Source organism: Leucopleurus acutus, assembly GCF_964270905.1.
Source record: "Leucopleurus acutus genome assembly, chromosome: 14".
Taxonomy (NCBI): domain Eukaryota; kingdom Metazoa; phylum Chordata; class Mammalia; order Artiodactyla; family Delphinidae; genus Leucopleurus; species Leucopleurus acutus.
The window spans coordinates 86,886,748-86,905,402 of record NC_139156.1 but is presented as its reverse complement, the minus strand read 5'-3'; positions in this window follow the sequence as shown (position 1 = coordinate 86,905,402).

Sequence of the window (18,655 nt, the reverse complement as noted above, 5' to 3'; positions counted from 1 at the left end):
ATTAATCCTCAGCCAAAAGTAGCCTGAACTTGTAGATGATAGTCATTCAACACAGTCCAGGGAAAAGTAAATAAAATAAAACCCAACTCTTCTTCTTTAGCACATGTAGGAAAGGTTAACTTGCTGCTCAGCCACGTGGACATTCATGAAGACGTTTCACTTTAGGTGTCCTCTACTTCAGTACTTTACTCACTTGAGCTCATTCACACATGTAGGCAACAGCATTCCTTAATTCGATGGAATCTGCAGTACTGGTTGTGATCGGTCTCATGGAAAGAAAAGGAAAGGTGGCGCGGAAGCCAAGCGAAGAGATTTTCAAGACAGAGACGTTGTTTAAGATCTAACTCGGCTTGGCGGTCACAAAGATAAGGATTGAGAAGTAGTGCCCTGGACTTGTCAACGGAGAAATCATTGGGGGCTTCAAGGAGATCAGTTTCACGAGAGTAGGGGGGCAGAAACCAGACCGCAGTGTGGATGGGAGGGGAGAAATGGGGGGCAAGTCAAGAAATTGATGGCAAAGGGAAAGAAGGGAGGGGTGGATAGGAGGACAGGAGAATGGAATGGAGGAGAGCATTTCCTTGTGGCTCTTTAATATGGCTGGGAGGGGCCACAGAGAAGGAGAGCATGAAGATGTAGGAAGAGGGGGTGGCATCCCGAGCCCAAGGAGGACTGGCCCCTGTCTTCACCTCCCACCAGCTGGATGTTCCCTCCCTCTAGCTTTCCACGTAGGCTGTGGAAGTTGCCCCTTGCCTCCTTGGATCAGCCGCCCTTGATTCGTTCGTCCTTTTCTTATTTCTCAGCACATCTGGGTCATACGTTATGTGAAGACAAACAAATCACCACTGATACTTAATTTTCTTGAAAAATCCCCAGGCAGGTACCATTTTGGAGAACTACATATTGTGCCTCAGCAAGCCAAAGTAGCCCATTTTTCCTGTCTCATTGGGAGAGATTGCTGTTTCTTGGAGAACCTGATGAAGAGGGTGACTCGCACTTAGGAATAACGTTGCTTGAAAAGTGCAAAAGGTGAGGTAGTTTGGCTCTGAGGGGCCTCTGAGGCCTGAGACTTCCTGAGAGATGGCAGACTCACAGCTCCCATTTCCCTCTGCCCCTGGGCTATGAGCTCACCAAATGAGATGGTAAATAAAGTCACTGACATGGTTTAAAGGATAATTTAGTTCTCTCTTGTTCACTCAGAGCAAATTGAATGGGATTTGCATACAACATATGGATGAAATATCCATACGATGGGGCTTGACCATATCCTCATGGTTCCCCTTCCCTTTTCTACATCTGGCCCCTTTAGCTCTGCAGACTTAACCCCACACCATCAGTCCACCCAGTCGGTCCGCTGAACGTCTTTTCCTCCTTCGCATCTGGTCGTTGTCGTCACCTTGTTCTCCACTACCGCCTCCTGAAGTAGCTGTTAGGTCCAGGGAGGTTGGTTCACTGTGAGCAAGTAACTGTCAACTCCATGGACAGGTGGAAGTGACATGGCAGCCGGAATGCGCCCATCCTGAGTTCATTATACCCATGAGGGTCAAGGAGAATGGGGATGCAGCTGGTCTGCAGAGCCCCGGCAGTTCTGAGACACATGCTCCTGGATCCACACGTTGCTCCATATCCAGCCTTGCCTTGCTTTGTTCTCTCTCTTGACTCCATCCAGGTTTCTGCTCTCCTTGTCCCTTTGGGGAGGGAGGCCAGTACCAGCCCAGGTGTAGTCCCCCAAAGCTTCCTACTTCCAAGCGTTACGTAGGCTTGTATATCCACTTGCTTGGGTTGCCCTGGCATTCGTGCCAACAGGTTGAGTGGTTTATGCCCTAGGCTCTCTTTTCTGACAAGAATGTGCCTAAAAATCTCCATCCCTGGTTTGGTGGCCCCTAAAAATTCCCAGTCAGTTTTGGTGAGGGGACACTTGGTGACAGTGTTGTCTTTCGAAATGAGTAGTTCCGTTACCGACAATCCTTTGCTCCCCATACATTATTTATAAGGTTTCCCTGTTTGTATGTGCAAACTATTTGTGTGTATATTTGGAGAAATACATTGTACAGGCCTCTTTTTTATTTCTTCCACACACCCTAGAGATGTCATAGAGGCAGTAAATATGTCCAGCTTTTTGAGAAATTGGAACAATCAAGACTTACCTGTATGGAATGCTGTTAATGATGTCAATTCCCACGACAGTACCTTTCATCTGACACACTTAGGGACTGTTAACAGATTAAAAGCAGTAAAAGATGCGGATAGAGAGAATTTTCATTATCTTGTGCTCTGAAATCTTGGATTTTCATTGGTTTCCATGGGCTTGAAAATGGATTTTCTTTAGTAGGGACATAGAAGCCTCTAGCGGTATTCTTAATAAAGCAAGGTGAGTTATAAGCAATCATCTGATGGAGGGTAAATGTACCACAGTCCAGTTTAAGAAAAATACAATATAAAAGTCTTACCATGGTAGAAAATCTTTATATGATCTTTTGAAAAAAAAAACTTCAAGAAACAAAAAGACATGACACCATATTCAGTTTAAAGTCAGTGACTTGTAAGCAAGGCAAAGCAAAGACAGTCTGATTAAGGCCGTTGCATTGTTCTGGCATTTTTTAGGTCTCACCCATTTCTGTGGCCTTTTTAGAACCTAAGCTTCTAGGGCACAGAGAACTTCATCTTGACGTAGGGCTGAGCAAATGCACGGAGCATTTCTCAATAAGTAGGCATTAAATTCTTAGTCCAGAAGGAGCCTTGAGATGACCTCTCTTTACTCCTTGGTAGAACTGTTTTAACCATCCCCCGAAAACAGATTTTTTTCTTTAAATCTCAAAATTCAGAGATTCCACAATCAGAAGTTACTTCTCATATTGCCTTGTGGTCTGCTGTGGGCATCTGTCGAATGGTGTGAACTCTGCGTGGGGAGCATGGCCTGCCCTCCAGGCCCACGGTTTGGGCTGCGGTGGTGCCATGCTGTGCTCAGGGGCCTTCTTTTTTGGAAGTCTGGGCTCCAGTGAGCCTTGGTCATGTTCTCTTATGGAACCTTGGGTGCTAGACCACTCTGACCCTCAGTCTCATTTGCAGGTGCTGGGGAGGATTAAATGAGCTCATGGGATATCCAGGTGACTGAGTCAGAGTCGGCTCGGGATGAATCTTTGCTTCGTTTTCATTAGCTGCGGAGAAGACGATGACAGCTTGGTGCCTCTCCAACTTTAATATGGGTATGCCTCTCTGGGGGATCTTGTTAAATGCAGGCTGATATTCAGTAGTTCTGGGTGGGGCCTGGATTCGGTGCTTCTAACAAGCTCCTACGTGAGGGTTACGCTGAGGGCAAGGGTTTGGCACCTGTGTTTGTCCCTTTCCGGAAGAGCAGGATGTCTGCCCCACCCCCACCCCGAGAGGAGAAAACATCCGCAATGTGACTACTAGGAACCAGCTTCCCTCACATGCAAGGGTCCTGTACCACTGCTCCCAACCATTCTGTCTGAGGCGCAACAAGCCAAAACACTGAAATGTTGAGGTTTGCAGCAAAGAGGAGGTTTATTCACAGGGCAGCCAAGCGAGGACGTGACGTGACAATAGGTCTCAAATCTGCCTCCCCAAAGGCAAGGGGCTTTGGGTATCTGTGGGATAAAGAATAAAGAAGCAGGGCAGTATGAGGCACGGGGAGCATGGGGAAAGGTGATTGGAAAAACGTGTGCTCATCATTGTTCTGAGCTGGCATAACTAGGCTACAGGCCTCAGCACATTCTCAGGCTGGAGTTTTCGGCCCTCTGATGGCAGGAGGTCAAAAGGCACTTGCCCAGGTGGAAGATCGGTGGTCCTCTCCACTCTAAACCAGCTCAGCCTAACCAGGCACAGCTGATTCCAAGTTCCTGGACGATCAGGGGCAAACATCTTATTGCTTATGCTACATGCTACTTGGAGGACGTGCAGGTGTTCAAGCTACCTTGATGAGTGAAGACGGGATTTGACTAATCATGACACCTTGTTTCACCTCCAGGCGAGCAGAAGAGAGCTGTAGGCTGAGTCTGGCTCCTGGCACCTGGAATTGGAGGCAGGTGGTTTAAAAACGGGCTCTCCCACCCTCTGTGTGATATTAGGTAGATAGACTATTGAACCTTCCTGTGCCTATTTCTCCACAAGCAGCATGGGGACACTCAGAGTCCCTCTCTTGGGGGCTGTTATGGGGGTTCAGTGAGATATAGATGCATGCACAGGCACACGGGAGACACCCAGTGTGTGTTCCCTTCGTGCTTATTTTTATTAGGACACCAATATTGTTAGAAGATTTCTGGTTTGGACAACAAATTAGATAGGTGGTCATTGCTATAGTTTATGCGAGAGCAATTCACATTGCCATTTGCAAAAAAGTAGTTGGTTGTCCAATGGGGATTATAAACATCCGTTTAACATGAGCTACTGAACAGATAGTTCACACAGTAAGTACTTTATTTAAAATCAATTCTCTTTGTTTTCTTAAGCAATTGTTAACTCCCAATTTCGTGAGTACTACCAAGTAAGTCACTTGAAAATCATCTAGAGCAATCTATTTCACTTAGCAAGCCTAAAGCTATAGTTCAACCATTTTATTTACTGTTCTATGACAAAAATTACTCTAAACAGCTATTCCCTGGATAAGTAATCAGCTAAAGCTAGTTGGACTGACTAAATCGATTTACTGAGTTAATAAGCCAGTTGTTTTAGAATAGGTCGAATGCATATTTCTCATCCATTCTGCATTAAACTGTTTCCCATTCGTACATACCCACGTTCCTACTTCTGTGCTGTAGGGCTTGGCTGAACTACACCTGCCTTCAGTGAAACTTTTCTCTCCTGCACAATTGGAGATAATTTTAGTCTCCTCGTGACTCCCACGGGGTTACCTCTGTTGTGACACTTGACTCTTTGGTGGCATATTTTATTTGAAAAAGCCTTCCGTTACTCCGGGCACATCAAACAGTAAATGCTTTCTCTTCGTAAACCTGCATAACAATTTTCTGAACTCTTCTGCTCTGGGCAAGATTCATCAGTACACCAGGCAAACATAGTGAAAGAGGAGACAGTACTTGTGTTGTATTCAATTGGGTCTTGATACCTAAGTGTGACTCTTAACCAAGGATTATGCAGTAGTTAAGGACACAGATTCAAGTTGTTTAGGGTGTGTCCTAAAGTGTCAGTGGCAGAATTTAAGTCTCTACTCTGGAAATTGTAGACCTGAGACAAACTACTTCCCTAAACGTCATTTCCTACGTCTGAGAAAGATAATAGAATCTACCTTGTAGTAGACTGAATAATACCATTGCCCCCAAATGTCCACATTCTACTCTCCAGAACCTGTGAATGTCACCTTAAATGGCAGAAGGCACTTTGCCAGTGGGATGAAAGTAATGGTTCTCAGATGGGAAGATTCTCCTGGACTACCTGGATGGGCCCAAATATAACCACTGGTGTTCTCGTAAGAGAGAGGCAGAAGGATTTTGTACTCCAAAGAGAATGTGATGACGAAGTTGGGGTTGCATTGATGTGGCCAGAAGTGAAGGAATGCTGGCGAGGAAACAAACAGATTCTCGCTTAGAGCCTCTAGAAGGAGGATGGATGGCCCTGTCGACTTCTGGTTTCAGCCCAGGGAAACTGGTTTTGGACCTCTGTCTTCCAGAACCATAAGAAAATAAGTGTGTTTTGTTAGAAGCAAGCACATTTGTAGTCATTTGTTACAGCAGCCATAGGGAACTAATGCCTACCTCATAGGAAGTAGTTCTCCAATGAAAATGTGTGACTGGAAACACACTTAGTGGCACGTGTGACACACACTAGTTATGCTACCGTAGGTCGTTCTTGGAAACTGAGGCCTTGGTTTTGAGAGATCATCAAAACCAGTACAATGGTTGCCATGTTTCTCCTTGTTCAGCCTGGTGACCAACCCGGTAGAGAGAGCTCCATCCTTTCCCACAGGACCCCACCTGTGGGTACGTAGAGGGAAGCGGTTATGTCTCCCTTAAGGCACCTTTTTCTTTTCCTTTCTACTTTTGTCTTCATTAATCTTCATCCAACTGACCTTTCTAAATTTTACAGAAAACAAAACCATTTCTCCATGGATTCAGATACTACCCCAAGTTAATATTCCAAACAAGTTCTTGTTCTTCCGGGTCTCATCACCAGAAATTTCTGAGCCTAACTCTACTCTAGTTTCTAGGATCACTCATTTTCTCATTTCTCCCTTCTCCTTTTAGTTCAGAGTCTTGTCAATTTAGTTCCTTCCCTAACCACAACTTACAGTACGGTGACACAGCAAAGTGATGAAAGTCTAGACGGTCTGGTTTTAATCCCGGGTTTTGCCACCTACTTACTGTGTGGCATTAGGCAAGCTCTTCAACGTCTCTGGGCCTCAGTTTCCCCCAGAAAAGTGAACTTTATGAATATTCCCTACCTCTAGGGTTGCCATTATGAGGAATAAGTGAGTTAATATTTGGTAAGCCCTTAGAATAGTACTTGTTATAGTCTAAGCACTACAGTTGTGCTTGTTAATAATAATAAATGAAATTCCAAGCGTATAACTTACTCAACTTTCTGTCATAACTTTGAAGTGTTGGTCTATCTGTTGGCTCACGTTGCAGGTAAATGAGTCGAGGCATGGGCTGAGGCATTGCTATCACTGGGTGGTGTGTTCCCAGAACTTGGAACAGCGGTGTGAAATGGGTAGTGGTTCTATTGGAGACAGGGCAGACTGGAAAATGACAGCCTGGGAAGGAGTTGTGGTGTCCATAGCTTTGGTGTTAGAGGTGCTGCCTGCTGAAGCACCAGTGCCGGCCTAAGCCGTAAATGGGGTGCTGGGGTAAAGAGGAGCAGGATGGAAGATGACAGCGTGGGAAGGAGGTGTGGTGTCCATAGGATCGGGGTCTGATGTGCTTCCTGCTGAAGCACCGATGCTGGCCAGGGCCGTAAATGGGGTGCTGGGGAAAACAGGAGCAGAATGGAAGATGACAGCGTGTGAAGGTGGTGTGGTGTCCATAGGTTCGGGGTCTGACGTGCTTCGTGCTGAAGCACCGATGCCCGCCAGGGCTGTAAATGGGGTGCTGGGGAAAACAGGAGCAGAATGGAAGATGACAGCGTGTGAAGGAGGTGTGGTGTCCATAGGCTCGGGGTCTGATGTGCTTCCTGCTGAAGCACCGATGCCCGCCAGGGCCGTAAATGGGGTGCTGGGGAAAACAGGAGCAGAATGGAAGATGACAGCGTGTGAAGGTGGTGTGGTGTCCATAGGTTCGGGGTCTGACGTGCTTCCTGCTGAAGCACCGATGCCCGCCAGGGCCGTAAATGGGGTGGTCGGGAAAACAGGAGCAGAATGGAAGATGACAGCGTGTGAAGGTGGTGTGGTGTCCATAGGTTCGGGGTCTGACGTGCTTCCTGCTGAAGCACCGATGCCCGCCAGGGCCGTAAATGGGGTGGTCGGGAAAACAGGAGCAGAATGGAAGATGACAGCGTGTGAAGGTGGTGTGGTGTCCATAGGTTCGGGGTCTGACGTGCTTCCTGCTGAAGCACCGATGCCCGCCAGGGCCGTAAATGGGGTGCTGGGGAAAACAGGAGCATAATGGAAGATGACAGCGTGTGAAGGTGGTGTGGTGTCCATAGGTTCGGGGTCTGACGTGCTTCGTGCTGAAGCACCGATGCCCGCCAGGGCCGTAAATGGGGTGCTGGGGAAAACAGGAGCAGAATGGAAGAGGACAGCGTGTGAAGGAGGTGTGGTGTCCATAGCTTCCATATTAGAGGTACTGCCTGCCTGATCTGAGAGCAGAGAGTGAAAGTGGGAGAGCCTCTTCCTAGATTCTAACTCCTCTGAATTTATAGCACTGGCTCTGCCTGGCTTTATGACATATCCATTGTACGTGTCACAGAGAAAGTGCGGGCGGGGCAGGGGGTGATGCAGGGGTCACATGCAAGCCCAGCTGCTGGCTTAACCCCGGCCCAAAGGCAAAGGGCAGGGCCCCTTCTGGACTTTCTAGTGGCTGGGACTTCTGGCTGTGGGTGGCAGGTGTTTGGCACCAGATGGGCCACCATGCGGAGACTGTTGGGGACTGTGGAAGCCTCCTCCAGAGCTCACCCTGCCTGGGGACTGGCTCTGCAGGCCCCTCAGCCCTGCGTATGTATCGGCCAGGCCTTCCCCACCACGGGGCCCAGAGGCCAGAGCCTGCTCAGACCTGAGGGCAGGAGGCAGCCAGAGCTTACCAGGGTGTGGGCCACCTCGTCCGCAGACCTCCCCAGCTCCTCTGCGAGACCTGGAGACAGGATCGCCTTCTCCAGGGCTGCTCAGCTGCCAGCATCACCATGAGCCAGGTGGCCAAGGTTTCTGAGCAGGAGATGCAGAGCCCTGATCCGACTGGATGCTGCAGCCCACGATGTCCCTTCCTGGCAGATAGGTTCTTTCTTCACTTCTGTTTTGAAATTTGGTAAAAGAACATTTAAACCTTGGCCTGTCCTTCAGGGTATATAGATGGTAGTGGCTTAGCCGGGATTCGATCCAAGCCTGTGTGATTCCAGAGCTTGTGCTCTGGACTGTGGTGCCTCCTTATCGTATATGCTTCATGTGTTACTTGTTTTTCTTTTTTTCTTGTAGTCCTTATGGTACTTAGCCCTAAGTGCCATAATTGTAACGAACAGCTACACTGCCCTGTAGGAGGTCTTCTTTTGTTCAACGCATGAATTGGTCATCCACCACACTGTGTTCTAATATCAGAAGATACAGGTCAGGGAGCACCAGTTGTCAGCATGGCACCATTCCATATTTCTAACTGAGGCTTGAAGCCCGTATTTTCCCTTTGTCTAGTTTGAAGGATCCAGATATGTAAAGATGATATTCTAGATAAATCATGGGCTATTCTGAAAGAAATTCACCAGTGAATTGTTCCGTATGGATTAGAAGCCAGCTTCTCTGGCCTTCCTGGAGTATATCCAGTAAGGCGTCTCATTCATATCTAGAAAGCACATATATCATTTATTGCAACTTCAGCGTGGAGCGATGTATTGGTATAAAGTACGATCAACACAGTTTGGTTATTGTGAGTATGACAGCTGGGTCCACTCTTTACTACCCATATGTAACTCTAGGGATTCTTATGCCCAAGAGAGGAGACGTACTCTTGGCTGTCTAGGACAAGGGAAGCATGTGTTGTTATTCAGGAGCTGGAAGCTTCAGCATGACAGGTAGGAATTGAACAATCCTGGTCTACACATCACTTGACCTTGCTTAAAACTTGTTTCTTTGGCTTGCTTCATTGGAGTGTTTTCTCCCTCCTGGGGCTGACATTGTCTGTTATGTATCACGCATGTGACATGTAGAAGTTTCAGAACCCAAAATCATATAAATCAGTAAAAATGTATATATATATATATATATATATATATATATATATATATATAAACCTATTGAAACACACACTGGGCATAATTCATATATTCCAAAATCAGTTTGACCCTCTGCTCATGAGATTCTTTTTATGGTATGTCCCAGCAAATCTGGGCTTCCATCCCCAATAAAATTTGGGGTTGGAGGACACAAAAGCTTTTGCTCAGACCTAAATTCTGTCTGAAAACAAGGGAACTATTATAAGCCCTTTGTAACCTCTCCAACAGCAGAAATGATTTACAGCTGTGGCATTGAACCATAATTCCTTGATCTCATTTGAAAAGAGTCCAGTTAGAAACAGTGTCTTGATTTTTGTTTCTTTTGTTTCTTCCCTGTTTTCTTGTCTTGCTTACCAACAATCCATTGTAATTCATGAGTTAGTATGGCAGCAGGCTGAGTGTTCCCTGGAGCTCATTAAATGAAGTGTTTTTCCTAAAATGACGTTTGTCTCCTTGTTTTCAGCCCCTCTTCTTTCCTCTGCCCTTTACTATAACCAGAGCTCAGCAAAAGCTGAGTGACTTTGTGCAGATCTTACTTAGGCTCAGCCGTTTTTTCTTCATTATTTTATTCATGGCTCCTCCATTTCATTGCTTGCCTTCTCGAAATGTGTTGAAATCTTTCTGTGGTTGATGACTTCCAGAATATCTTGGCTTTTATTGGTTGATTAATTTTGGTATTTCTACAGTTTTATTTAGATATGGTTTCAGGAGGAACAGAAAGTAAATATATTTCCTAGTCTGCCATCTTGAGCTGAAAATCCCTGTGGATTTTAGCATCCAATGTTCCCATGGGAAAACACCCAACCATGGCCTTAATAGATGCAACACTCAAGATTTCAGCTTTTGTTGAGCAATCACTAAGGATTTCATATGTGGTCATTTCTAATGGGGAAATAATAACTATCTCATGACGTTGATTTGAGGATTAAATTAGATAATGAACATGAAAATGCTTTGTAAGATTTAAAAATCAGTAAACATGGTTTTTGTTATTATTTGATTTGTTGCTATTTCAACTTCACTTGACAGTTGTTTATGACCTTGCGTATGTGAGAAAATGTCCTCTGGGTTATTTGTCTGAAAGCCAGAATGTATTTTTCAATAGCTCAATGGACCTGGCATCATTTGTGAAGGTTAAGGGTGAAGGGGTAAATGTTTCTTGACACCTGTCACTTTACAGTGTTTTCAGGAACTAACTGACTCATGTATTCCTCTTCCAAATATGGTTGAGGACCTCCTACCAGCCACATGCTTTACGTCAGGTGTTGGAAAGCATTTTCTGGATTTGAAATATCTTAGGCTTTGTGGGCCATATACAGTTTCTGTAGCTTCTCCTCTTCTTTCCTCTTCAACAAGCTTTCTAAACGTGAGAACCATTATTAGCTCGCAGTCCCACAGATCCAGGCTGAGAGCCTGATTTGATTCGTGGCCATTATTTGCCAATTCCTGCTCTGCGTCTTCACTGAGGAGGGGGACGATGTTTGAGTAATCATTTCTTTGAATCAACTGTTGGTCTTCTGGGGCTTGTCCTTGCTCTCCTACAGTCTCTAATCAGCGTGACATCCAGAGAGATCTTGTTAAAACATAAGTCAGATCATGTCACTCAAATTTCTTCAGTGGCTTCTTCACAGAAAATGCAAAGTCCTCAGAGTGCCTCCACAGACCTAGAAATCTGGGTCTCTGTTTCCTCTCTGACTGTTTCATTCTCCTCTCCAATTTGCTCGCTCTGTTTTCCACACGCTGACATCCTTTCTGCTCCTTGGATACTCCAAACCTACTCTTGCCTCATTGACTTTCTGCCGCACGCCAGCCGCAGAAAGAGGATTTCACCACCCAGGGTCAGAAGGGAAGGGGTGAGGACCTGAAGTAGCACTGACGAATGGGGTCAGAAGCCCATGGGGTCAGAAGGCTGCAATGAGAAGCCTACTCACCGCAACAAAGAATAGACCCCTGCTCGCCGAAACTAGAGAAAGCTCGCATGCAGCAATGAAGACCCAATGCAGCCAAAAATAAATAAATAAAACATAAAGTATAGAATGTTAAAAAAGCAACAAAAAAATCTATAAAGAATATTACGAGAATAGAATCACAGGCCAGTTTCTCCTTTGAACATGCATGCAAAATGTGTAAAGAGAAGCACAAACTTTATCCATGGTATGTAAAACAATCGTATATCAGAATCAAAGTAGCTTTATTCTGGCAATGCAAGGTTGCTTTAATGTCCAAACATGAAACTGATCCCAGGAATGAATTAGAGTGGGGAAAGAAGTCATTTAAAACTGAAATCTTGGGACTTCCCTGGTGGTCCTGTATTTAGAACATGACGCTTTCACTGCTGGGGCCCTGGGGTCCAATCCCAGGTCAGGGAACTAAGATCCTGCAAGACATGAGGCAGGGCCCCGAAGAAAACAAAAAAAGGAAAGAAAGAAGTCTTAACCAGGAGAAGCACAAGATCGAATAAACATAACAGATAACACCTTATGAAAAGTAGGTGAAGATTATGGAATATTCTAAAATTTAAAACAAAAAGAAGGTTTCAAAGATTCAAAAGGATGTGACAAATATTGTACATAGGCAAAAATAAAATGAAATAAAATATACAAATGATGGGAACCCAAAATTCCAGATGCCCAAGTCCTGTCTCTGAAGAGTCTCATTCAATGGGTTCAGGATTTCCTCTATATTTAAAAACCTACAGGTGATTCTGGTACGATTCACAGACACAATGTAAAGCTTCTCTTTTACAGGAAAGAATACCAGATTATTTTGTTATCTTATAGTTATACTAACAGGTTGTACTATTGACAGATAAGTGTGCTGTCAAAATGCACCCCCACTAGGGGTAAAAAAAGGAACTAGTAGTCTCTACTGCTACTTGGTGGCAACATGCATGTATTGCAAGGGCAATTATTGTAGCAATCCAAATTAGTGGAACATTTTAGAATTGGAAGACTACATACAGATCATCTAGTCAAGCTTCCAACTATTAAAGTTGTGAAAACTAAAGCCCATATAAATGAAATGATTTATCTCCAAAGAGCATTAGTGAAAGTATGAAATAAAAAATATCTCTGAACTTTTACTTTAGTGCTGTTTTTATTAATCTCAAGTATTAGCTTAAACTTCAGTGTGACAGATTTGGGGTTGAATTCTTGCTCACGTTTACTGGTTGCATGCCTTTTAGTAAGTTACTAAAACACTTTTCTTAAAAATAGACGTATTTATTTATTTATCTTTGGCTGCCTAGGCTCTTCGTTGCTGTGCGCGGGCTTTCTCTAGTTGCGGTGAGCGGGGGCTACTCTTTGTTGCAGTACGCGGGCTTCTCATTGTGGTGGCTTCTCGTTGTTGCTGAGCACGGGGTCTAGGTGCATGGGCTTCAGTAGCTGTGGTTCACGGGCTCTAGCATGCAGGCGCAGTAGTTGTGGCACATGGTCTTGGTACCTCCGCGGCATGTGGGATCTTCCCGAACCAGGGCTCAAACGTGTGTCCCATGCACTGGCAGGTGGATCCTTAACCACCGCGCCAACAGGGAAGCCCTACTAATACACTTTTAACTTTGTTTTTCACGTATGTAAAGTGGTGAGCCTTGACTGATATAGAATATGAGATAACCTAGCACTGTTCTTAACACATATATGTAGTTAAAATTTTTTGGCTCTCATCCCACTTAAACAGCCTCTATCCCCTTAATAATGAATGTGTCTTTCAGCTAGCAGAGCACCCCACAGCTGACCACATTCTGGCAAGAGATATAGGATTCTTTTTCTTACTGGGGGTTCTTTATACCTGATATTTGAAGTGCACTTAAACTTGAACAACTCTTGTTTATACTGTATTAATGTAGTTGATGGATGAATTTTAGAAAGTAATATGCAGGAATTGAGCTGCCTTACTCTCAAGAAATATAATTCGATAGTGGTGGCTAGAACGATAAACAGTGTTTGGACAGGGAGTCCATATTGGATGTGAACTTCCTGTACTCCCATTCGTCTATTAAGAATAAATAGAATCCTTTCAAAATGTGTTTTAAAGGGCAGTTATTTCTTTCTGCCTCATTTAAGTTACCTGCAAGAAAAAGACAATCTCCTACATCCTTGTTTAATAGGCTTTTAATACAAAGCAGATAATTTTTTGCAACATTTCCCAAACTTTTCATTATCCAATTGGCTGAGGCTTCTCAACGATTATCATTTCACAACAATATCTCCATCTTCAGCTTCTTTCAATGAATTGGCCTAATAGATGTGCCATTAAAACAGAGCTTCATTCTCAGCGTATTTTTAATTTTGTATTCAAAGAGTATGAAGGATTCAGCCATAACAGTGAGTGGATTTCTGATACATGCCACATGATGGATGCAATTAAGTGAAAGGAGTCAGGCATGAAAGGCTACATATTGTATGGTTCCATTTATATGAAATGTCCAGCAGTGGCAAATCCATACACACAGAAAAGATTCTACATTAGTGGTTGCCAGGGGTTTGGAAGAGAGGGAAATAGGGAATGACTCCTTAAAATGGGTGTAGGTTTCCTCTTGGTTGATGAAAATGTTTTGCAGCTAGGCAGTGGTGATAGTTGCGCAACATTGTGACAGTAGTAAATTCCACTGAATGGTACAGTGAATTGTAAAATGATCCAAATGGTGAATTTTGTGTTATGTTCCTTTTACTACAATAAAAAGGAGAAAGAATTCGGGAAAGACTTAGAGTTTGGGAAACTAAGGTGAACTGGTCAAGAAAAAGACAGCTCTATTGTTCAGTTTTCTCTCAGCTCTCCCAGTGCATTAATCCTCAGCCAAAAGTAGCCTGAACTTGTAGATGATAGTCATTCAACACAGTCCAGGGAAAAGTAAATAAAATAAAACCCAACTCTTCTTCTTTAGCACATGTAGGAAAGGTTAACTTGCTGCTCAGCCACGTGGACATTCATGAAGACGTTTCACTTTAGGTGTCCTCTACTTCAGTACTTTACTCACTTGAGCTCATTCACACATGTAGGCAACAGCATTCCTTAATTCGATGGAATCTGTAGTACTGGTTGTGATTGGTCTCATGGAAAGAAAAGGAAAGGTGGCGCGGAAGCCAAGGGAAGAGATTTTCAAGACAGAGACGTTGTTTAAGATCTAACTCGGCTTGGCGGTCACAAAGATAAGGATTGAGAAGTAGTGCCCTGGACTTGTCAACGGAGAAATCATTGGGGGCTTCAAGGAGATCAGTTTCACGAGAGTAGGGGGGCAGAAACCAGACCGCAGTGTGGATGGGAGGGGAGAAATGGGGGGCAAGTCAAGAAATTGATGGCAAAGGGAAAGAAGGGACGGGTGGATAGGAGCACAGGAGAATGGAATGGAGGAGAGCATTTCCTTGTGGCTCTTTAATATGGCTGGGAGGGGCCACAGAGAAGGAGAGCATGAAGATGTAGGAAGAGGGGGTGGCATCCCGAGCCCAAGGAGGACTGGCCCCTGTCTTCAGCTCCCACCAGCTGGATGTTCCCTCCCTCTAGCTTTCCACGTAGGCTGTGGAAGTTGCCCCTTGCCTCCTTGGATCAGCCACCCTTGATTCGTTCGTCCTTTTCTTATTTCTCAGCACATCTGGGTCATACATTATGTGAAGACAAACAAATCACCACTGATACTTAATTTTCTTGAAAAATCCCCAGGCAGGTACCATTTTGGAGAACTACATATTGTACCTCAGCAAGCCAAAGTAGCCCATTTTTCCTCCCTCATTGGGAGAGATTGCTGTTTCTTGGAGAACCTGATGAAGAGGGTGACTCGCACTTAGGAATAACATTGCTTGAAAAGTGCAAAAGGTGAGGTAGTTTGGCTCTGAGGGGTCTCTGAGGCCTGAGACTTCCTGAGAGATGGCAGACTCACAGCTCCCATTTCCCTCTGCCCCTGGGCTATGAGCTCATCAAATGAGATGGTAAATAAAGTCACTGACATGGTTTAAAGGATAATTTAGTTCTCTCTTGTTCACTCAGAGCAAATTGAATGGGATTTGCATACAACATATGGATGAAATATCCATACGATGGGGCTTGACCATATCCTCATGGTTCCCCTTCCCTTTTCTACATCTGGCCCCTTTAGCTCTGCAGACTTAACCCCACACCATCAGTCCACCCAGTCGGTCCGCTGAACGTCTTTTCCTCCTTCGCATCTGGTCGTTGTCGTCACCTTGTTCTCCACTACCGCCTCCTGAAGTAGCTGTTAGGTCCAGGGAGGTTGGTTCACTGTGAGCAAGTAACTGTCAACTCCATGGACAGGTGGAAGTGACTTGGCAGCCGGGATGCACCCATCCTGAGTTCATTATACCCATGAGGGTCAAGGAGAATGGGGATGCAGCTGGTCTGCAGAGCCCCGGCTGTTCTGAGACACATGCTCCTGGATCCACACGTTGCTCCATATCCAGCCTTGCCTTGCTTTGTTCTCTCTCTTGACTCCATCCAGGTTTCTGCTCTCCTTGTCCCTTTGGGGAGGGAGGCCAGTACCAGCCCAGGTGTAGTCCCCCAAAGCTTCCTACTTCCAAGCGTTATGTAGGCTTGTATATCCACTTGCTTGGGTTGCCCTGGCATTCGTGCCAACAGGTTGAGTGGTTTATGCCCTAGGCTCTCTTTTCTGGCAAGAATGTGCCTAAAAATCTCCATCTCTGGTTTGGTGGCCCCTAAGAATTCCCAGTCAGTTTTGTTGAGGGGTCACTTGGTGACAGTGTTGTCTTTCGAAATGAGTAGTTCCGTTACCGACAATCCTTTGCTCCCCATACATTATTTATAAGGTTTCCCTGTTTGTATGTGCAAACTATTTGTGTGTATATTTGGAGAAATACATTGTACAGGCCTCTTTTTTATTTCTTCCACACACCCTAGAGATGTCATAGAGGCAGTAAATATGTCCAACTTTTTGAGAAATTGGAACAATCAAGACTTACCTGTATGGAATGCTGTTAATGATGTCAATTCCCGTGACAGTACCTTTCATCTGACACACTTAGGGACTGTTAACAGATTAAAAGCAGTAAAAGATGCGGATAGAGAGAATTTTCATTATCTTGTGCTCTGAAATCTTGGATTTTCATTGGTTTCAATGGGCCTGAAAATGGATTTTCTTTAGTAGGGACATAGAAGCCTCTAGCGGTATTCTTAATAAAGCAAGGTGAGTTATAAGCAATCATCTGATGGAGGGTAAATGTACCACAGTCCAGTTTAAGAAAAATACAATATAAAAGTCTTACCATGGAAGAAAATCTTTATATGATCTTTTGAAAAAACAAAGCTTCAAGAAACAAAAAGACATGACACCATATTCAGTTTAAAGTCAGTGACTTGTAAGCAAGGCAAAGCAAAGACAGTCTGATTAAGGCCGTTGCATTGTTCTGGCATTTTTTAGGTCTCACCCATTTCTGTGGCCTTTTTAGAACCTAAGCTTCTAGGGCACAGAGAACTTCATCTTGACGTAGGGCTGAGCAAATGCACGGAGCATTTCTCAATAAGTAGGCATTAAATTCTTAGTCCAGAAGGAGCCTTGAGATGACCTCTCTTTACTCCTTGGTAGAACTGTTTTAACCATCCCCCGAAAACAGATTTTTTTCTTTAAATCTCAAAATTCAGAGATTCCACAATCAGAAGTTACTTCTCATATTGCCTTGTGGTCTGCTGTGGGCATCTGTCGAATGGTGTGAACTCTGCGTGGGGAGCCTGGCCTGCCCTCCAGGCCCACGGTTTGGGCTGCGGTGGTGCCATGCTGTGCTCAGGGGCCTTCTTTTTTGGAAATCTGGGCTCCAGTGAGCCTTGGTCATGTTCTCTTATGGAACCTTGGGTGCTAGACCACTCTGACCCTCAGTCTCATTTGCAGGTTCTGGGGAGGATTAAATGAGCTCATGGGATATCCAGGTGACTGAGGCAGAGTCGGCTCGGGATGAATCTTTGCTTCGTTTTCATTAGCTGCGGAGAAGACGATGACAGCTTGTTGCCTCTCCAACTTTAATATGGGTATGCCTCTCTTGGGGATCTTGTTAAATGCAGGCTGGTATTCAGTAGTTCTGGGTGGGGCCTGGATTCGGTGCTTCTAACAAGCTCCTAGGTGAGGGTGACGCTGAGGGCAAGGGTTTGGCACCTGTGTTTCTCCCTTTCCGGAAGAGCAGGATGTCTGCCCCACCCCCACCCCGAGAGGAGAAAACATCCGCAATGTGACTACTAGGAACCAGCTTCCCTCACATGCAAGGGTCCTGTACCACTGCTCCCAACCATTCTGTCTGAGGCGCAGCAAGCCAAAACACTGAAATGCTGAGGTTTGCAGCAAAGAGGAGGTTTATTCACAGGGCAGCCAAGCGAGGACGTGACGTGACAATAGGTCTCAAATCTGCCTCCCCAAAGGCAAGGGGCTTTGGGTATCTGTGGGATAAAGAATAAAGAAGCAGGGCAGTATGAGGCACGGGGAGCATGGGGAAAGGTGATTGGAAAAACGTGTGCTCATCATTGTTCTGAGCTGGCATAACTAGGCTACAGGCCTCAGCACATTCTCAGGCTGGAGTTTTCGGCCCTCTGATGGCAGGAGGTCAAAAGGCACTTGCCCAGGTGGAAGATCGGTGGTCCTCTCCACTCTAAACCAGCTCAACCTAACCAGGCACAGCTGATTCCAAGTTCCTGGACGATCAGGGGGCAAACATCTTATTGCTTATGCTACATGCTACTTGGAGGACGTGCAGGTGTTCAAGCTACCTTGATGATTGAAGACTGGATTTGACTAATCATGACACCTTGTTTCACCTCCAGGCGAGCAGAAGAGAGCTGTAGGCTGAGTCTGGTTCCTGGCACCTGGAATTGGAGGCAGGTGGTTTAAAAACGGGCTCTCCCACCCTCTGTGTGATATTAGGTAGATAGACTATTGAACCTTCCTGTGCCTATTTCTCCACAAGCAGCATGGGGACACTCAGAGTCCCTCTCTTGGGGGCTGTTATGGGGGTTCAGTGAGACATAGATGCATGCACAGGCACACGGGAGACACCCAGTGTGTGTTCCCTTCGTGCTTATTTTTATTAGGACACCAGTATTGTTAGAAGATTTCTGGTTTGGACAACAAATTAGATAGGTGGTCATTGCTATAGTTTATGCGAGAGCAATTCACATTGCCATTTGCAAAAAAGTAGTTGGTTGTCCAATGAGGATTATAAACATCCGTTTAACATGAGCTACTGAACAGATAGTTCACACAGTAAGTACTTTATTTAAAATCAATTCTCTTTGTTTTCTTAAGCAATTGTTAACCCCCAGTTTCGTG